General features: G+C 47.7%; 2 long non-coding RNA genes across 2 annotated transcripts; one reads left to right on the top strand and one right to left on the bottom strand.

Moving 5' to 3' along the window:
- Positions 1-2,434: 2,434 nt before the first annotated feature.
- Positions 2,435-4,321, bottom strand: LOC134482540 (uncharacterized). The gene is made up of 2 exons (XR_010058776.1): positions 3,963-4,321; positions 2,435-2,682 (listed from the first exon to the last, which is right to left on the bottom strand). It is a non-coding gene; the product is annotated as an uncharacterized LOC134482540 (long non-coding RNA).
- A 2,172-nt stretch (positions 4,322-6,493) lies between these two features.
- On the top strand, positions 6,494-12,282 carry LOC134482316 (uncharacterized). Its single transcript, XR_010058351.1, has 2 exons — positions 6,494-7,094; positions 11,005-12,282. It is a non-coding gene; the product is annotated as an uncharacterized LOC134482316 (long non-coding RNA).
- Positions 12,283-17,987: the final 5,705 nt, after the last annotated feature.

Genomic DNA, 17,987 nt, shown 5'->3' with positions numbered 1-17,987 from the left:
TGCTTCTACCTGACAGACAGGCTTGTACATGCCAGAGGTGGAAAGAGAGGTCCAGGACTACCTCTTGAACTCCTGATCCAGCCACATTTCATAGTCCTGGTCATGGATGTTCTAGTCAGGCGAGCCATTATACATGCTTTGTCCAATGTAGAAGTTAAATGTAGTTCTTCCTCCCAGCCCCATGCTCTCAGAAATAAGACTCAGACTCAAAATATAGTTACAAATACCTTGACCATATAGCCAGGCTCTTCTCTAACTAGAATCATAACTTAAGAGGACCTCTGCCAAAAGGCCGTTGGATTAGCAGGTAGCACAGCCTTAGGATCACGGATGTAAAAGCTGCATGATTTGAGTATGGTGCGATTTATCTGTTGGCCTGGGAAGGGCCATAGTGCCAACCCCAGCAGAGGAGCCTTACAGATTTGAGGTACTATTACCTCTGTGGACCTTTCATTGTGTATCTTTGGGTCAACCGAGAGAGCAAACCTACGGGTCCTAAATGTGCCAGTGATCAGGATGCCTCTCACTAGGGAGCTGGGAAAGTGAATCGAAAGATGGCCACATGGAAGCTTCGTTAAGAAAGGAGGGAGGAGAGGGAGTTCTTCCCTGTAGAGATGGGAAAGGCCACTGCTTCTGAACAGCAGGAGAGCAGAGATACCCAGTGTGGCTATAGAGGACAAAGGAAGGCAGACAGAAAGAGTTCTCTTGGCAAGACTGGAGTTTGTTTTCCCCAGAGGTGATGGGGAGCCACATCTTAGGGAAAAGGGGATTTGATTTTTGTTTAGGCTTCCTAGCAGAAAGTTTCCAAGCTCATGGGATTTCCAGGGTTGGAGGAATCTTCATTATTTGTGATATGCCTTGTTTATGCTAACAGAGTGGTCCATGGTGAGGCTCTGGAGAGTTGGATTTTGGGGCCAACCCATCACGTGATTAGAAGGTTGGGATGTAGAATCCCAGCTATGAGCTAGGTCTTTGGCACAGAGGAGGGGCAGGCTGAGCGTAAGTATATATTCATGTGCCAGGGGATGAGGCATCCACACTTTGAATTTGAGTCTTCCCAAATCTCACGTCACATCTCCTCACTCAGGTACTGCTGACTTATATTCCTCATGACAAAATCGTTGACTTCAGTGACAGTCTGGTGAGTTACTGAGCCTCAAATCTTGATGGGAGCCTGCAAGTTTGTAACCACAAGTACAGGTTGTCTGAGGGCACAGCTGGAGCCCTTACTCTGTGACATCTGCACTTCTGGTGACACATTCTTTGCTTTTGCCTCTCTGTTTCTCTCTCCATTTCTCTGTCTCTCTGTCTCTCTGTCTCTCTGTCTGTCTCTGTCTGTCTCTCTCTCTGTCTCTCTCTCTCTGTCTCTCTGTCTCTCTCTCTCTCTCTCTCTCTCTCTCTCTCTCTCTCTCTCTCTCTCCTAGCATCCTTGCCTATTCTGATGCATAGTCCTTTCTAGGAGGGAACAGAAGTGATTAAGAAGACATACTGATGAGATCCCCATGGGACCAAAATTTCTGACTGTCATGGAGGGCAGCCAAGACCTGGTGCCCCTGCTGGGATGGATGGGTTGCAGGGCTGGCTCTGCTCAGGTTGACTCCATCTTCCCCTGTCCTGTTTCTGTGGCTTCAGTTTTCTTATTTTCCACATGGGATGGGTTTGTGCCTTCTTCAGGGACAAGAAGGATAAAATAGGATTATAGTTTATGTGCTACCTTGCATACACCACAAGGAAAATAGTGAAGGTTCGGCTGCATTAAACAGTAAGAACAAGCTGTCTGGCCTCCATACTCCTCATAGGGGCTAGGGATGGGTGAGAGATCCTGTGAATTTCCTTGGGGATTCATTGTGCCAAGTCTCTCTTTGGGTGTCACCTGGGTGGCCTCTGCCAGCCCAGGTCAGGTCACCCAGGCCAATTTTGTGTGTTCAGGTTGCGTAAGGGGTTGGGGCCCTCAGAATGGCTCCAGTTACAATCAATGGGCATCCTGTCCAAGGCCATCGTCTAAGCCAAGGTGGGTGGGAAAGATTTGGGTGGGGAGGAGTCACTTGGCAGAAGTGGTGCTCTGGACATCTGGAGGACCAGATGGCTAATAGCTCTTGACCCAGTTCACTCGACCTTCAGAAGTGTGGCCTGGTACTGCCACTATCATGACAACAAGAAGGAGGAAACCCAGGGACCCGAGACAGGAACATATACCCCATCCTCACCAAATGTACCTCTTACGCCTCCCGCCAACATTCCTTCTACGGAGACCATTACCACTTTGCCCTTCCAGTTTCCACCCCACCCCCAGCTGACTCCTAGATCACCCTGAAGCAGAGATTTCATTGCCTCCTGACTGTGGCTTCAGCCTCCTTACCTCAGCTGCTAATGGGCCTCTTAATTTCATTGTTTCCAAATGAATGCGATGCAAAATTAAAAGAAGACACTGCCATTAATCGAACGAGTTGGCTTCAATTTATTATGCTTTTAATTCGGTTATGCACCTCCTCCAACCTGTGTGGAGATCAATCCAGACGGTGGCTGCAGAATGCCTGGGAGGGGCATTGGTTCTTCCCCCGCTGCTTCATTGATCTTGGACTTCAGCAGTAGCACGGAGTGGAAAGTCTTTGTCTGGGCATGGGAGGTCAAGGGAGTTCAAGGCCAACTGCCGAGTCTCCCACCAGCCAGCTAGCGCATTTCCTGTGGGGGAAGAGATTCAGAGCGATGTGCCCGGTTAAAACGGCTTACAATTATTTTTAGCCCATAAACAATTCAAGAGACTACATAAAAGGGAGTGTCACAGTCATGGACTTTGTCACACGATGGGCCACAGGGGATGCAGTGATGGGAGGTCTGCCCTCAGGTTGGCCATAAACTCCATGGAGCTTGAATGGATCATCAGTCTTCCCTAGTCTCAGCTTCCTCGTTTGAGAGAGGAGGCCTTGGACTCCAAGGAACATTTTCAGGACTTTGTGTAGTTACTCTCCCGTGTTCCTGTGCATCTACCTAGTTGGAACTGATAAAGACCTGACTTTTCAGCTCTCTCCAGAGCTTTCCCATTGTCTGGTCAGAGGTTAGAATCAGCCAACGGGAAGCTCTGACTGAAAGGTGAGAATGGTATAGGAGAAGTCAGGGTACACACCCTCCCACACCAGGTCACAACCTTCTGGGTTCCTAGGTGTTACGATCAGCCCTTGCCCACGGGTCTAGCCATTTCTGGCTCTAGGATCCTATGACGTCTTTGGTCCTTTGGTTTGAGGGTGTGAGTATACCCCACAGTGGCTCATCTCTCAATGTGCCTTCAGTCTTTATTAGTTCTCTTTCTGGGACGCATTTCCACAGGGAGAATGGTCATTAACATGCCGCTATTTGAACTATCCGGAACAAATGCTGTTTTCTGCCACGGCCCTGCGTAAAGCGGGCGGAAGATCTACTTTCTGATTGAGATTCCTGGTGGAGGATGCCCGAGGAAGAGGGGCCGCAGCTGGGGCAAAAGAAGGAGCCTGGTTGGGAAATTGCATGCTCCTGGGAAAGCCTAGGAGCTTCAAGGCGGCTGGGTGGGGACGGCCTGTCCCTGGGACACCAGCATCCATATCTCTGGTGCAGAGGGACGCAGTGAGCACAGGGGCAGTCCTGGAGACCCCGCAGCTAGATTTCAGAGAGAAAATGGCACAGTGGTGGGATAAAGAGCATGAAGACCAGACTGTCCCCCGACTTGATCTCCCACCAAACCGAATGTTAGGGACTGGAAGGTTCATGATGAAGGACAGAGTGTTCAAAGACAGCCCCTGGAAGGGAGGGGGCTTTAGAAAGAGCCTGGTGACACGGACAGGGTCTTCTTTTTTCTTCTTTTCCGGAACTGGTTTCTCAAGGAGTACAGTGATGAGTATTCAGTGTGAGCTGTGACTGAAGAGCCAGCAGGGGAGGCGTCTGAGCGGAAAGCAGGAAAGTACTAGAGGTGAGAGGCAGCCAGGGCTTACCTTTGTGACTATGAGCTGCAGAGGCAGGCTCAGGAACAGACTCGGGAAGGTTAGCTGCATATGTCTTTTAATCCCCGGAGATCGTAAGAGTGTCCCACTGTGAGTGTCTGGTCCAGATGCCCTGCATGTGTGCCAGGCCTGGCTGGAGATGTTCCCTGTAAGGAGCGCCAGGCCAGAGCACAGGGAAGTCAGTGCCCAGGGCTCTGGCAGGCTACCTCTGGCCTCAGTGTGGATTCAGGAGGCACAGAAGAAGGTCTGGCAGGAAGTATTTATCTGGTAGTTCAGACGGGAGGAACTGCCACCCACAGGGGAAGACTGTGTTACTGAAGGTGATCAGTGTGATCTAGGAGTCTTTACCTCCCAAGAAGTGATACAGATGTCAGGGAAGGGCACAAACCAAGCAGATGGCCTCTCAGAGCTTCCTGGCCTGGAGGATGGATGACTATGACCCATGAGTCAACAGAGATGTGAGGACAAGGAAGCCAGTCCAGGACTTCCGGACAAGCAGAAGTTGGGAAGGATCGAAGCCAGAAGCCCAATCCAGGCTCCTCGTAAGCAAAGGGGAATGGGCTTGAGCCAGTGTCCCTTCACAACTGGACAGTTACCTCCTCTGGCAGGGCTGGCAGGTAAGGAGGGGGTAGGGCTATACAGCAGGAGCTGAATGGGTCAAGTCCAGCACTCTGACCAGTGGTGGGGACAGGCAGGTCACATGCCTGTGAAACAGAAGACAGGAGGAGAGGCAGGACTTCCTGGGAGAGCGCTCACACCTCACCGCCTCCTAGAGAGCAACAGTGATCACTGTATGCCTTTATGTGCTGGCCACCTATCTGTCACTGTGTGTGCATATGTGCTATTCAGAGTGGTAAAGGTGTGCTCTTTTATTATAGCAGATTTTAGAAATACTTGCATTTTATTTTATTTTAATCTGTTTATCAGTTGAGATAATAATCTGTCTTCGTAGGGACCAGTGTGGTATTTTGGTACATGTTTAGACTAAGTAATGGACAAGTACATTTAGTAAGGAATCTATTCATTGAGCAATGACTGGGGTATTTAGTTCATCCCTCTTCTCCCCCCCCCCCCCCCCCCGGAGCTGAGGACCGAACCCAGGGCCTTGTGCTTGCTAGGCAAGCGCTCTACCACTGAGCTAAATCCCCAACTCCCATCCCTCTTCTTTGACATTTGTCACTCATTGTGATGCAAGTACCCCAAAGCCCCCTTTCCGAGCTATTTTGAACTATACAACGTAATACTGACTATGAGATTCCTTTTCTCTTTTGAGAAAATTGATTTGGAATGTCAGCTTTTTGATCCAAGTAGATAGAAAAGCAGTTTTCATCTTAAAAAACCATAACTTTAGTATTAGTGAAGGTGGCCCTAAATTGGACATTTTCCCTCCATAACCTTAAAACTTGTATCCGCAACTCATCCAGTGTGCTAGCTAATGGTCAGATCAGTGTTACCTCACTGAAGCTCAGGCATCCATCCAAATATTTTGGAATCTTTCCCTCCGGTGGCTTGTGTTGGGTGCCATGCCAACACATAGGATTCAGCCAACGGAGACAGAAAGGTTTATGATGAAGGCAATCAGCTTCCAGCCTCACCCTGCCCTGGACTCATCCTTCTATGGCTTCTTCTAAACATTTCCATTTATAGTGCATCGCCATACTCCCAGCAGCGCACACACACTATTTTGACTCATCTGTAGAAAATGCATTGACTTCCTACCACGGAAAACGAGAGGGCTTTGTGTGCACATCTTTCCTTCACCCTTGAAAGCTTTTCTTCTCGTTCTAATTATTTTTTTGTTCTCCCATTATTTATTTTTAAACTGGCAAACTATGGCATTTTACTTTGCTTCTGCAGTTTGTCAGCCTCAGGGAGGGGTAAAAGATGATGACGGCTGGTTTTGGTCAAATCCTATTCTATTTTGGAAGGACTCCTCCCTGTATCCTGGTCAGGCCAGTACTGGCTGGCCAGCTGGTACACACTGAGACTTTCACCCTGGCCATGGCTGAATACTGGGTTAGTTCTCTCCTGAAGACCCAGGCCTTTCTCCATGAACTCTGCTCTGTTTTTCCAAGCTGGTTTTGTAAGTTCCTTGCAAGGCCTTCCTTGTGATGAGAGCTTTCCTATCAAAAGAATGCAAAAACCCACAGAGCAGAGAGAGGAAGCTGGCGAGAGATGGAGTCATAGTGAGAAAAGTGGTTGGATCATCTGCCATGACACCCAGTCATCTTTCGCTTCAGTTACTTCAGTTCGAAGTTTCATCTCGATACCAATTGATTTGCCTAGCTCTCTCACCAGTACAGGGGAGACAATGGCTTATTGAACCGAAGTGGAAACTTAAGAAGGGTTCTCTGAAAAGTCAATTGTGTTTTGCTGGGGCAAACACATGAAGGAGTGTTTTCCTGAAGCAGACACACGTGAAAGGCCGTTTTGCTAAAGCAAACACGTGAAGGAATGTTTTACTGAAGGGGACACAGGTGAAAGGCTAAGTCATACTCATGGAGGAATGTTTTGCTTGAAAGACCCTCTCCCAGAAAGGGAATTGTACAAGCACAAGGCCCTCAACTATAGAAGTAAAAAGTAAGTTTTTAGATATGTGGGACAAGCTGACCCATCATTTAGACGAAACAGACCAGAAAAGAAAACAAAATGCAGAAACCAAACTAAATTATGGGCACTGCTCCATGGGCCACCTGGCAGGAAAAAGAAAAAGTCCCTGACCCCCCGGAAGCCCTGACCACCATGTACTTTTTGCTAACTCATTGTTATGATTATAGCCAAAATAAGTAACATACACGTATGCCTCATTTACTCCACCAATCACATCCCTGTAACCATGCATCTGCTTCTGTAAGCCTGCTTCTGCTCCCCAAAATACTATAAAAAGCCCACCCTGGCTCTGCTAGGCGCGCCAGTCTTCCGAATTGACTGGGACGCCCACAGATACCTGTGTATCCTGATTAATAAAAATCCTCTTGCTGATTGCAGCCTGTGGACTCGGACTGGTCATTGGGCTTGAGGATCTCCCTCCTGAGGGAAGATTCTCTCTGAGAGTCTTACATATGGGGGCTCGTCCGGGATCGGAGATCCTCTGCCTAGAGACCACCGACCACCCACCGGGAGGTAAGCTGGCCAGAGTTTGTCTTGTCCTGTCTTGTCTTGCTTTGTGACTTGTTCTGTAAATGCTTAGTTACTTGGCTTGGGTCTATACCGTTTGTATTTGGGCGGGCCAGAGAAGGAGCTGACGAGCTCGGACTTCTCCCCCGCAGCCCTGGAAGACGTTCCAAGGGTGTTTAGAGCCCGGTTTTTCGGGGCTCAGCCTGTATCGGAAGGATACGTGGTTTTGGGTTGGAGGAGAGAGGAGAGAGCTGGATCCACTGAAGGATCCGGACCCTCGTCACCTCTGTCTGAATTTTTGGTTTCAGTTTGACACCGAAGCCGCGCGGTGCGTCTGTCTGTCTGACTGTTGGAATTGTTTGTCTTCTTTGTGTCCTAAATTTCTTTGAACATCTGTGGAAATTGGTTATAGGATGCTTTGTCTTGGTCTTGTTTGTCTGGGTTGTTTTCTGTGGTATTGTCGAGTGTCTTTTTGACTTTTGTTTCGTTTTTGGACTTTGGATAGACGACTGTGTTTAAAATCTTGGACTGACGACTGTGTTTAAAATCATGAAACTGTTTGCTTTGTTTGTCAAGGAGTTTTACTTGGTCCTCTTGGTGCTTAACTTGGAAATAATTTGCTTGAGAAAAATTGTTTTCTGCCGGGGAGTTTTATCTTTCTTTCTTAGCCTCCTCCCCAAGGAGAGATGCCCCTCCCTTTGCTCCCCTTGTCCATTCTAGCTGCTGTTAACAGTTGTGTATGAAGAACTCCAGGTTAGTGAGTGACCCTGTCTGAAGCAGGTATTAACAAGAGCCTGAAAGCTTTACCTTAGATCCTGAAGAAAAATTCTCCCTGTTGCTTAAACATTCACAGCTTCTAAGGAAGGGACAGCACAGAGTAGGAAAATATAGGGGCTGAGGGTGACAAGCATGCAGGCCTGCTAGCAAGCTGCAGGCTGCGCGTGGGCAGTGGCGCAGCTCTGGCCAAGTCAGCGTAAGAGGAGTTTCAAGGTGATGAGGCCGGCTGGGGTTAACGCTTTGACAACAAAAAGATAATATAAATGTAGTGGTTGTTTTATGAGACTTTTGGCCCTGAAAAAAAATAATAATTCCAGTTGCTGCCTTCAGTGACCAGACCTTCAACACTTGCTCACAGAAGGAGAGTGTTCATTAAGAGAAGTTCTTTAAGGGAGCCTGCCATATCTGCTGGCCCTATTCCAAGAGAGGAGTTGATCTCCAACATTAAGTAACCTTCCCTGTTAGTCATCATTGACATGGAGAGTGCCTTTGATCCTATCCCCACAGCAGCCAGTTCCTGCCCCTGTGGTCAAAATGCCCCAGGTTGGGGGACAGAGAAGCCCCTGAGATAGTTTCGGAGGGAATCTGCAACAAACTGTGAAGAACTTTGTTTTGCCAGTCAAAATTTAGAATTCGGGCTTTGGCTGTGGCCAAGGTCAGGATTAATGTTTTCTTTTCCATGGGCCTTTAGCCCACTGAGACAGTTTGGTAAAGGGCTGCTACTGAGCTCCTGAAAGTCCCAGGTGAACTGGTTACAATTCTTTTGTCAGCCACTTGGTATCTAGCACCCAGGTCCTAACCATCTCTCCATCCTTTTGTTATTAGTTCTTAAGTCCAGAGAGATGGTCGGTAACAGATCAGCTCCCTCTGCTTGCCGTTCTGTTTCACAGACACAAAGCTTGTGCTTATTTTTACAACAGCCTTTTTGTCCCAAAAAGTCCTCCTGGTTTAGCTGTGTGACTAAATGCTATTTGTCCTCTTCAGTGGACCTCTATTCTCAAGATTCTCTTGTTTTCTCACCATCCCATTTGAGATGCTTGTTAGTAACTGTTACAGGTCTTCTTTACCACTGAGGAAAGACGGAATCCTACTGGAGGCCAGAAAGAATGTTTCAGACATGGATAGAAGACCCTCACTCCTGACTGTTGACTTGAATACCCCTGAAGGTAGGGAGTGCTCCAGGTCTGCCACCAGGCTCCAAGGGTGGGTCTCCGAGGGGCTGGAAAATGCCCCACCAATCTGGCTAAGATAAGGAAAAGATATAAAGAGAGAAAGTTACAGAAATTTGAAGGGTTAAGCTAAGTTGCTGAGGGTTAGTGTACGTTGCAGAGAAAGTAAAGTTGAAGTGTAGTTACATAAGTGGACAGCATCTAATAGCTGTAGAGGAAGAGGAAGATGCAGAAGATATGAGAGAGAGACTGAGGAAGAGAAAGAGGAAAGAAGGTAAAAAGAGCAGGAAGCTAAGGAAGAAAAGAAGAAGCTAGAGAGCTAAAGAGGGATAAAAGATAGGAGAGGAATATATACTGGCCACAGTAGTTAGGGAACCTAGGAAGACAGTACCTGGCAACAGAAGAGAATTCCTAGCTAAAGATCAGTGTGCCTATCGCAAGGAAAAAGGACACTGGGTCAGGGACTGCCCCATGAAGAACAAGGAGGGCCCCTCCAGCAACCCGGAAGGCAAGCCTCTTGGTCCTAGAGTGCTGGCTATGCGCAAAGATAGAAGGGAAGCCTGCCCAGTTGTTTTGTGAATACGGGGGCCCAACACTCTGTGCTCCTACGCCCAAATGGGCTAGAGTCCAGCAAAAGACCTTGAATACGGGGGCTACTGGCAACAAATGATACTCATGGACTACCCGAAGAACAGTGGACCTTGGCGTGGGCCGGGTATCCCACTTGTTCCTTGTGATTCCAGACTGCCCCTACGAGTCTAAACCCTGCAACCCTGCTCCCGGACCCCGACCTAGACACCCCCCTTCATGACTGTCAGCAGGTGCTCACTAAAGCACAGGAGTGGCATAAAGATCGGACTGATCAGCCAACAGATGGGGTAGATGCCATCTGGTTCATAGATGGGAGCAGCTTCTTAGAGAAGGAAAAAGATGGGCTGGGGCAACAGTGGTAGATGGAAACAGAATCATATGGGCTCAGGCCCTACCAGAAGGCACTTCTACTCAGAGGGTAGAGCTCGCTCCCCTCACCAAAGCCCTTGGGCTGAGAAAGAGACTTAACATCTATGTGGACAGCACGTATGCCTTTGCTACAGCCCATCAGCAGAGGGGCCTGCTGACATCTGAGGGCAAGAAAAAAAAGAGATTCTGGCTATGTTAAGGGCCCTCCATGACCCAGCCAGGCCGAGGAAGAGACTCTGGTACACCTCAACGAGAAAGAAGATCCTGCTACAAAAATAGGCAGAGGCCATGATAAAAACAAATGCATCAATGGACTCACTTAGGGGTAAGCAAACTCATCCAGACATTTTCAAAAACTAAATATTATGTTACAGGTCTCAAGTATCTTGTGGAACAGATAGTGCACTGATGTATACCATGCCTAAAGGTAACTGTTTTCAGGAAAGTTGACTGTGGTATGAGGCTCCATGTGGAACGGCCTGGATCCTACTGAGAAGTGTACTTCACAGAGATAAAACCAGGAAAATATGGTTATAAATGTCTCCTAGTGTTTATAGATATCTTTTCAGGAATAGATAGAAGCTTTCCCCACCAAACAAGAGACGGCCTCAATAGTCATCAAGAAGATACTAGAAGAAATCTTCCACAGGTCTGGAGTGCCCAAGGTAATCTGGTCAGACAACAGCCCTACTTTCGTTGCCAAGGTAAGCCAGGGTGTGGCCAAGTATTCAGAGGTTGATTGAAAATTACGTTGTATTTACAGACCTCAAAGTTCAGGACAGGTAAAGTAAATAAATAAAACTCTAAAAGAGACCCTGACCAAATTGACCATGGAGACTGGCATAGACTGGGTGACACTCCTTCCCTCTTGCTCTCTTCAGAGCAAGAAATACCCCTTCCAGATTCAGCCTTACCCCCTTTGAGATCTTATATGGGGCCTCAGCTCCCCTGACTATATTAGATGATGTTACTGAACCAACATGTCATAGTAATAATGATTTGTATGCCAGGCTAAAAGACCTACAGGTGATACAGAAAGAAATCTGCTCACAGCTGACAGCAGCCTATGCCCCGGAGACCCCTGAGACATCCCATCAGTTCCAGGTTAGAGACTGCAGCTACATACAACGACACGGAGCCCAGACACTCGAGCCTCGCTGGAAAGGACCGTACCTGGTGCTGCTGACCACCCTGACAGCCGTCAAGTCTCAGCCCTCACCAGCAGCGTACTAGCTGTTGGGGCTGAGAGCTGGGACCTAGAGGGACACTCAGATCTTCAAAAAGCTCCCTAGACTTAAGTGACTGGGTGGTTGCTATAATGCTCACTTGAGGAGTGTGTTTTAGAAACAATAATTTCATGTTTTCCTGTTTGCCCTGGGTTCCCTCGGAATTGGTGTAAAGATAGGCTTGATTTTTTATTGCAAATGATGTAACATTACATATGTTAGTACTCCTAACACTTCTTGGGACTGTTCCTCAGGGATCACAATCTATATAAGTTTAGAAGTTCTAAAAGACCTTGGTGTATAGGTTCAGATAGTGTCCAGATTAGAATCCTGATGCTAAAGACTTAATAAGACACAAAAGAGAGTTGAGAATTATTTAAGGCTATCTAGGTGCTACAAGGGCAGCACAAGGACATCTGCTGTTGCCCTACAATGCAAGGCTTATAGAGAATTCAGAACTGCCATTGACTCAGATATAAAAAGAGTAAAAAAGACTTTTTAGCTGACCTCCAAGAACACCTAACCTCCCTCTCAGAGGTAGTCCTTCAAAATAGGAAAAGATTAGACCTGATATTCCTTAAAGAAAGAGTCTGTGTGCTACACTAAAAGAAGAATGTTGTTTCTATGCAGATCAAACAGGAATAATAAGAGATACAGACTTTCAGTCATTCAAACTTTTGTGCTGAGACAACAGTATCAGATGGTGAAACAACAAAAAACAGAGGTACCTTAACCAAGTTGAGTGGAAGATTCCACTCAAGGACAAAAAGAAAATGGGGGAATGAAAGACCCTCTCCCAGAAAGGGAATTGTACAAGCACAAGGCCCTCAACTATAGAAGTAAAAAGTAAGTTTTTAGATATGTGGGACAAGCTGACCCATCATTTAGACGAAACAGACCAGAAAAGAAAACAAAATGCAGAAACCAAACTAAATTATGGGCACTGCTCCATGGGCCACCTGGCAGGAAAAAGAAAAAGTCCCTGACCCCCCGGAAGCCCTGACCACCATGTACTTTTTGCTAACTCATTGTTATGATTATAGCCAAAATAAGTAACATACACGTATGCCTCATTTACTCCACCAATCACATCCCTGTAACCATGCATCTGCTTCTGTAAGCCTGCTTCTGCTCCCCAAAATACTATAAAAAGCCCACCCTGGCTCTGCTAGGCGCGCCAGTCTTCCGAATTGACTGGGACGCCCACAGATACCTGTGTATCCTGATTAATAAAAATCCTCTTGCTGATTGCAGCCTGTGGACTCGGACTGGTCATTGGGCTTGAGGATCTCCCTCCTGAGGGAAGATTCTCTCTGAGAGTCTTACATGCTGAAGCAGACACAGGTGAAAACATGTTCTGCTAAAGCAAGCACACGAAAGGACACAGGATGAAGGACTCGTTCCCATATGGAAATTCCCTAAGCAATCAATAAATACCTTGCATTCCTAGACTCGAGGTTCTCACCTCTCATGCTACGGTGATAGTGAGACTCCTTGCCCAAGATCTTGTAATAAAGACCCTTATGTGTTTACATTGGAATTGGCTCCTCAATGGTCTTTGGGGTCCCCGTGACTTGGGGATAACGTGCTCATCGAAAGGAAAACTCAAAGGTTTTAAAAATGACCGTGTGAGGCCAGGTGAGGTCTGAGTTAGCATTCACTTGTTCTCTCCCTCACTGGCTGGTTCACACCGGTACTTGATCACTTGATTCTCTGGTCACTCGTCTGTTTGCTATTCATCTCCTCACCCTCAGGATAACAGAGGCACCCTTTGCCTCACTAGCTGGCTCACTCCAGCACTCCCCTCACTCGTTTCTTTTACTTCCTTGCTCTCTCCACTCACTTCCCAGCTGCTTCACTCAGCCATTCACAGTCAGGCCTCAGTTGATGGTGTGCTCGCACTGAGTAGCACGGTTCCTCTTGAGTAGTTGACAGCTTCATGAAGGATGAAGAGGATTCACACATAATGAGTAGGTGGCACTTTGGTTAAGCTGAGTGCTGAGAGAGTATAGCACTCCCGTAGGGTCACCCTGGGCCCTTGTGGTGGTTTAAATATGCTTGGCCCTGGGAGTGTCACAATTGGGAGTTTGACCTTGTTGGAGGAAGTGTGTCACTGTGGGGGGTGGGTTTTGAGAACCTCCTCTTAGCTGCCTGGAAGACAATCTTCTCAGCTCTCTTTTTAGCACCACGTCTGCCTGTATGCTGCCATGCTTCCTGCCAAGATGATGGACTGAACCTCTGAAACTGTAAGCCAACCCCAACTAAATGTTTGTCTTTATGAGTTGCCTTGGTCATGGTGTCTCCTCACAGTAGTAATGGACACCCTAACTAAGACAGCCCTGTACTCCACAGCCTGGTGGCTGAGCTTCTGGTAAGAGAAAGTCAGGGACATTTCCAGAAAGTTGCCGTCTCTGATCGTCACTCTTTTTTTTTTTTTTTTTAATTAACTTGAGTATTTCTTATATACATTTCGAGTGTTATTCCCTTTCCCAGTTTCTGGGCAAACATCCCCCTCCCCCCTCCCCCTCCCCTTCCTTATGGGTGTTCCCCTCCCAACCCTCCCCCCATTGCCGCCCTCCCCCCAACAGTCTAGTTCACTGGGGGTTCAGTCTTAGCAGGACCCAGGGCTTCCCCTTCCACTGGTGCTCTTACTAGGATATTCATTGCTACCTATGAGGTCAGAGTCCAGGGTCAGTCCATGTATAGTCTTTAGGTAGTGGCTTAGTCCCTGGAAGCTCTGGTTGCTTGGCATTGTTGTACATATGGGGTCTCGAGCCCCTTCAAGCTCTTCCAGTTCTTTCTCTGATTCCTTCAACGGGGGTCCTCTTCTCAGTTCAGTGGTTTGCTGCTGGCATTCGCCTCTGTATTTGCTGTATTCTGGTTGTGTCTCTCAGGAGCCATCTACATCCGGCTCCTGTCGGTCTGCACTTCTTTGCTTCATCCATCTTGTCTAATTGGGTGGCTGTATATGTATGGGCCACATGTGGGGCAGGCTCTGAATGGGTGTTCCTTCTGTGTCTGTTTTAATCTTTGCCTCTCTCTTCCCTGCCACTGGTATTCTTGTTCCCCTGATCGTCACTCTTTGGAGAGTTTTGCACACCCATCCTACTTTGAAGAATAAAACATTCACTGGGGAGGAATTGCTTAGAAAGCCAGGCACACAAGAGTGGAGGAGTAGGGTCACAACTGTGTTTTCTGAACACCCTGACAGCAGGCAAGCTCTCACAGAACCATGGGGAGTCAAAAGAATAGGTTCTCCCAGCCAGCAGGTGCAGTCCTGGTCTGTCCACCTTGGGCTGTGTGTGGCTTTGACAGGTAACTTGTTCTCTTTGACCCTTCCATCCACCAGGGTCCTGTGACTTTTAGAATCTCTAGGGTCAGAGTGACTATGTGGCTTTGCTTCGATGGTTTCTGTCTTTTATTTAAATCCTCTTTAAAAAAGTATTCAAACATGGGCTATGGTGTTTGCTCAATACGGTTTGTTCCTAGGCAAACTCTCCACCCTGACTTTGAGGCTGTGGAGAAGCCTGGGGGAAGCTTTGCTTGCACTTCCCTTCTCATTTTGGCAAATGAAGATACACACACACACACACACACACACACACACACACACACACACACACAGAGAGAGAGAGAGAGAGAGAGAGAGAGAGAGAGAGAGAGAGAGGGGGGGGGGAGGATGTAATGTGCTGAGTGAGAGGTCCATGACTCTTCTCTTCGATGGTGACACTACTAGGCTCCTTAGTTTCTCTACTGTAACACCAGAATTAAAAAGCCTTAGATAGCTATGCTACCCCAAAATGTTCCTCAAAGTGGGAGTGAGACCAAGAGGGTCCTGGGGCCCGGAGAAGACCCAGGGGCTCTCACTCAGAACCCTGCAGTGGGGCTCGGAGGATCCAGCACCAGGTAGAGAAGGCTTTGGGAGTCTCAGAGTGGGTCAGTGAGGAGTGGATGAGAAGGCCTGCCTGCATTTGTTCTGTGCTGGTTCACTGGAGATTTGGAGGGGGGCTGTTTGTGAGGAACACAGTTGGGAAGGTGTGGCTCAAGAGGGCTCAATGCTGGCTGGGAAGGACTCAGGCTGGCAGCCTTCAAGCTAGCAGAAAGACCAGGTGGGCCAAGGGCTACAAGCCAGGGTCAGAGGTCATAGGGTAGTCAGGCCTGGACACTTCAATTCAAGATTAGATTCAAGCCAAGGGTTCTTTCTCCTCTGAAAGGGAGGTGTGGGTTCAGAGTGAGGAGGGACATAGAAATATGGTTGTCATTGCTGTTCTGTCCTTATCGTGTGGAAACATGCTGAACTATCAGGAAGATTATGGGGAACCCAGGCCTTGGGGATGACAGCACAGGCAGTCCCTTCCCTTTATGAGGTTCAGATTTCAGAGGAGATGGGTGTCTCCTCTCTAAGAATCAGACAATGTTCATCCAAGCAGAAACTGCCCTGAAGAGAAAGCCAAGGGATGGAGAATGGCAGTAGAGGGAATGAGTTAAACTTCAAGAAGGCAAATCAGGAATGGTCTTTGAGAAGGGGTGAGGAGGAAGAGGAAGAGGAGGAGGAGGAAGAAGAGGAGGAGGAGGAAGAAGAGGAGGAGGAAGAGGAGGAGGAAGAGGAGGAGGAGGAGGAAGAGGAGGAGGAGGAGGAGAAGGAGAAGGAGAAGGAGGAAGAGGAGGAGGAGGAGGAGGAAGAGGAGGAGGAGGAGGAAAATGGTTGCCACAGTAGGCAATTTTCTGTTGATAGGACAGAATATCTGAGAGGGGGATTTGGCTCATGATTCCTGAGGTTGGGAGGTCCAGGATCAGGTGGCCCCCACTGGGAGTCTTGTAGCACAGCATAAAATGGTAGGAAATGTTGGGGACAGGAGAAGATGGATAAGGGAGAGGGACAAGCAAGAGGGGCGACTTTGATCTACAGTGACTTGCTATGTAGTAACAGACCCAGTCTTGTGTGAAAGGTGTCAGTCTGTTTTAATGACCCAGTGCCCTCCTAAGGCCTCACCTCTCTACACTGCCACCATGGCAGATACTGATATGAAGATTCGGTGGGGAGAATAACATGACGGCAGATGTTCAGGTCATATCAATGATGCTCAAGAAGGACAAGCTCCTGCGCCCAAGACGCCTGCTTCCTACTGCAGAGTGGGTGGTGTGGTCCTCTCTACCTTGTCTGCCTCACCACAAGCTATGGAGACTGTGTGGAGCAGAGCAGAGGCTGTGGAAATGTGTGTGTGGCCCCAGTGAAGCATGGGAAGGCACCGCAGGCAAGCTAGAACCTGAGCTTTCTGGGCTCATCCTTCTAAAGGAATCACTCAGAGTCCAGGGTTCTGTGTACTTCCCCAACACATGGGGCCTTCCCTGGTGCCTTCATTAAGGTCGCCATTGCTATGGTAGAACACCACGCCAAACACAACTTAGGGAGGAAAGAATTCATTTAACTCACAGTTCTATCCTAATAGTTCATCATCAAAAGCAGTGAGGCAGGGACTTAAGAAGGTCAGGGACCTGGAGGCAGGAACTGATGCAGAGGCCATGGAGGGTGCTGCTTACTGGCTTGCTTTTCATGGCTTGCTCAGTCTGCTGTCTTACAGAACTCAGGATCACCAGACCACGTCCCTCATCAATCACTAATTATGAAAATGCCTTGCCTGCTGTGTACAGACAGATCTCACAGAAGCATTTTTTTATTTGAGGTTCCTTCCTCTCAGATGACTTTAGCTCATGTCAAGTTGACATAAAATTGTTCATCACATCTGTCTTCTCTGTGGTGAGCTCAGGTAGGACCTGCCTGTTTAATAAAACGTTGATTAAGAAGTGAGATTTTAAAAGTAACAGGAGAATTTCAGCCCATTTTTTCTCATGTATTTATCGTGTGTCTGCGTGTGCACCATGGCAGTACACTTGGGGTGTGACTTGGTGGCAAATGACTTTATGTGATGAACCATTTTGCTGGCTCTCAATCCATCACTTTAAAGTGAAGGAAACAGAGAATTTGGTGAGTGAAGGTAGAGATGGATTGAACTTGTATCTGCCTGCTTCTATTAGCTGATAATGCAGCACACACACACACACACACACACACACACACACACACACACACACACACAGAGAGAGAGAGAGAGAGAGAGAGAGAGAGAGAGAGAGAGAGAGAGAGAGGGAGAGAGAGAAACAGAGAAACAGAGAAACAGAGAGGCAGAGAGATAGCTGATAATGCACATTATTACATGTGAGTGTGCACACATGCATTTACACACTCTCACACACTCACTCACTCACTCACTCACACACACATACACACACAGAGAGAGAGCACTGATAATGCACATTATCACATGTGAATGTATACATGCACTCACTCACACACACATACACCAGAAAGACAGAGACAGAGAGACACAGAGAGACAGAGACAAAGAGAGACAGAGAGAGACAGAGGAGAGAGGGATAGATAAAGTAGACAGACAGACAGACAGACCGACAGTACCCTCAAACTTCTGGAGCTTATCTGGATATTGCAGTGGAATCTTCCCCTACATGCTTTGCCAGAGAAAAGCGTTCGTTCCTTCTGTCCACAGCCTTGGAGGTCTTCCTTGCTCACACAGCCCTTAATCACATTGTGGAGGATCAGATGCTTTGTGCTTCTAGAACCTGCTTAGCTGATAATTCGATTTTGTGGCTGGACTCCATTTGTAAACAGTGATGGCATACTCCATGGAGATCCAGAATTCGATTAGAGTCCGGCCACATCATTTCTCATTCCCATGCAGCCTTCCTTC

The sequence above is a fragment of the Rattus norvegicus genome, chromosome 16, assembly GCF_036323735.1.
Source record: "Rattus norvegicus strain BN/NHsdMcwi chromosome 16, GRCr8, whole genome shotgun sequence".
NCBI classification, from domain to species: Eukaryota; Metazoa; Chordata; class Mammalia; order Rodentia; family Muridae; genus Rattus; species Rattus norvegicus.
The sequence above is the reverse complement of the archived record's forward strand: the minus strand, read 5'-3'. Positions and strand labels throughout refer to the sequence as shown.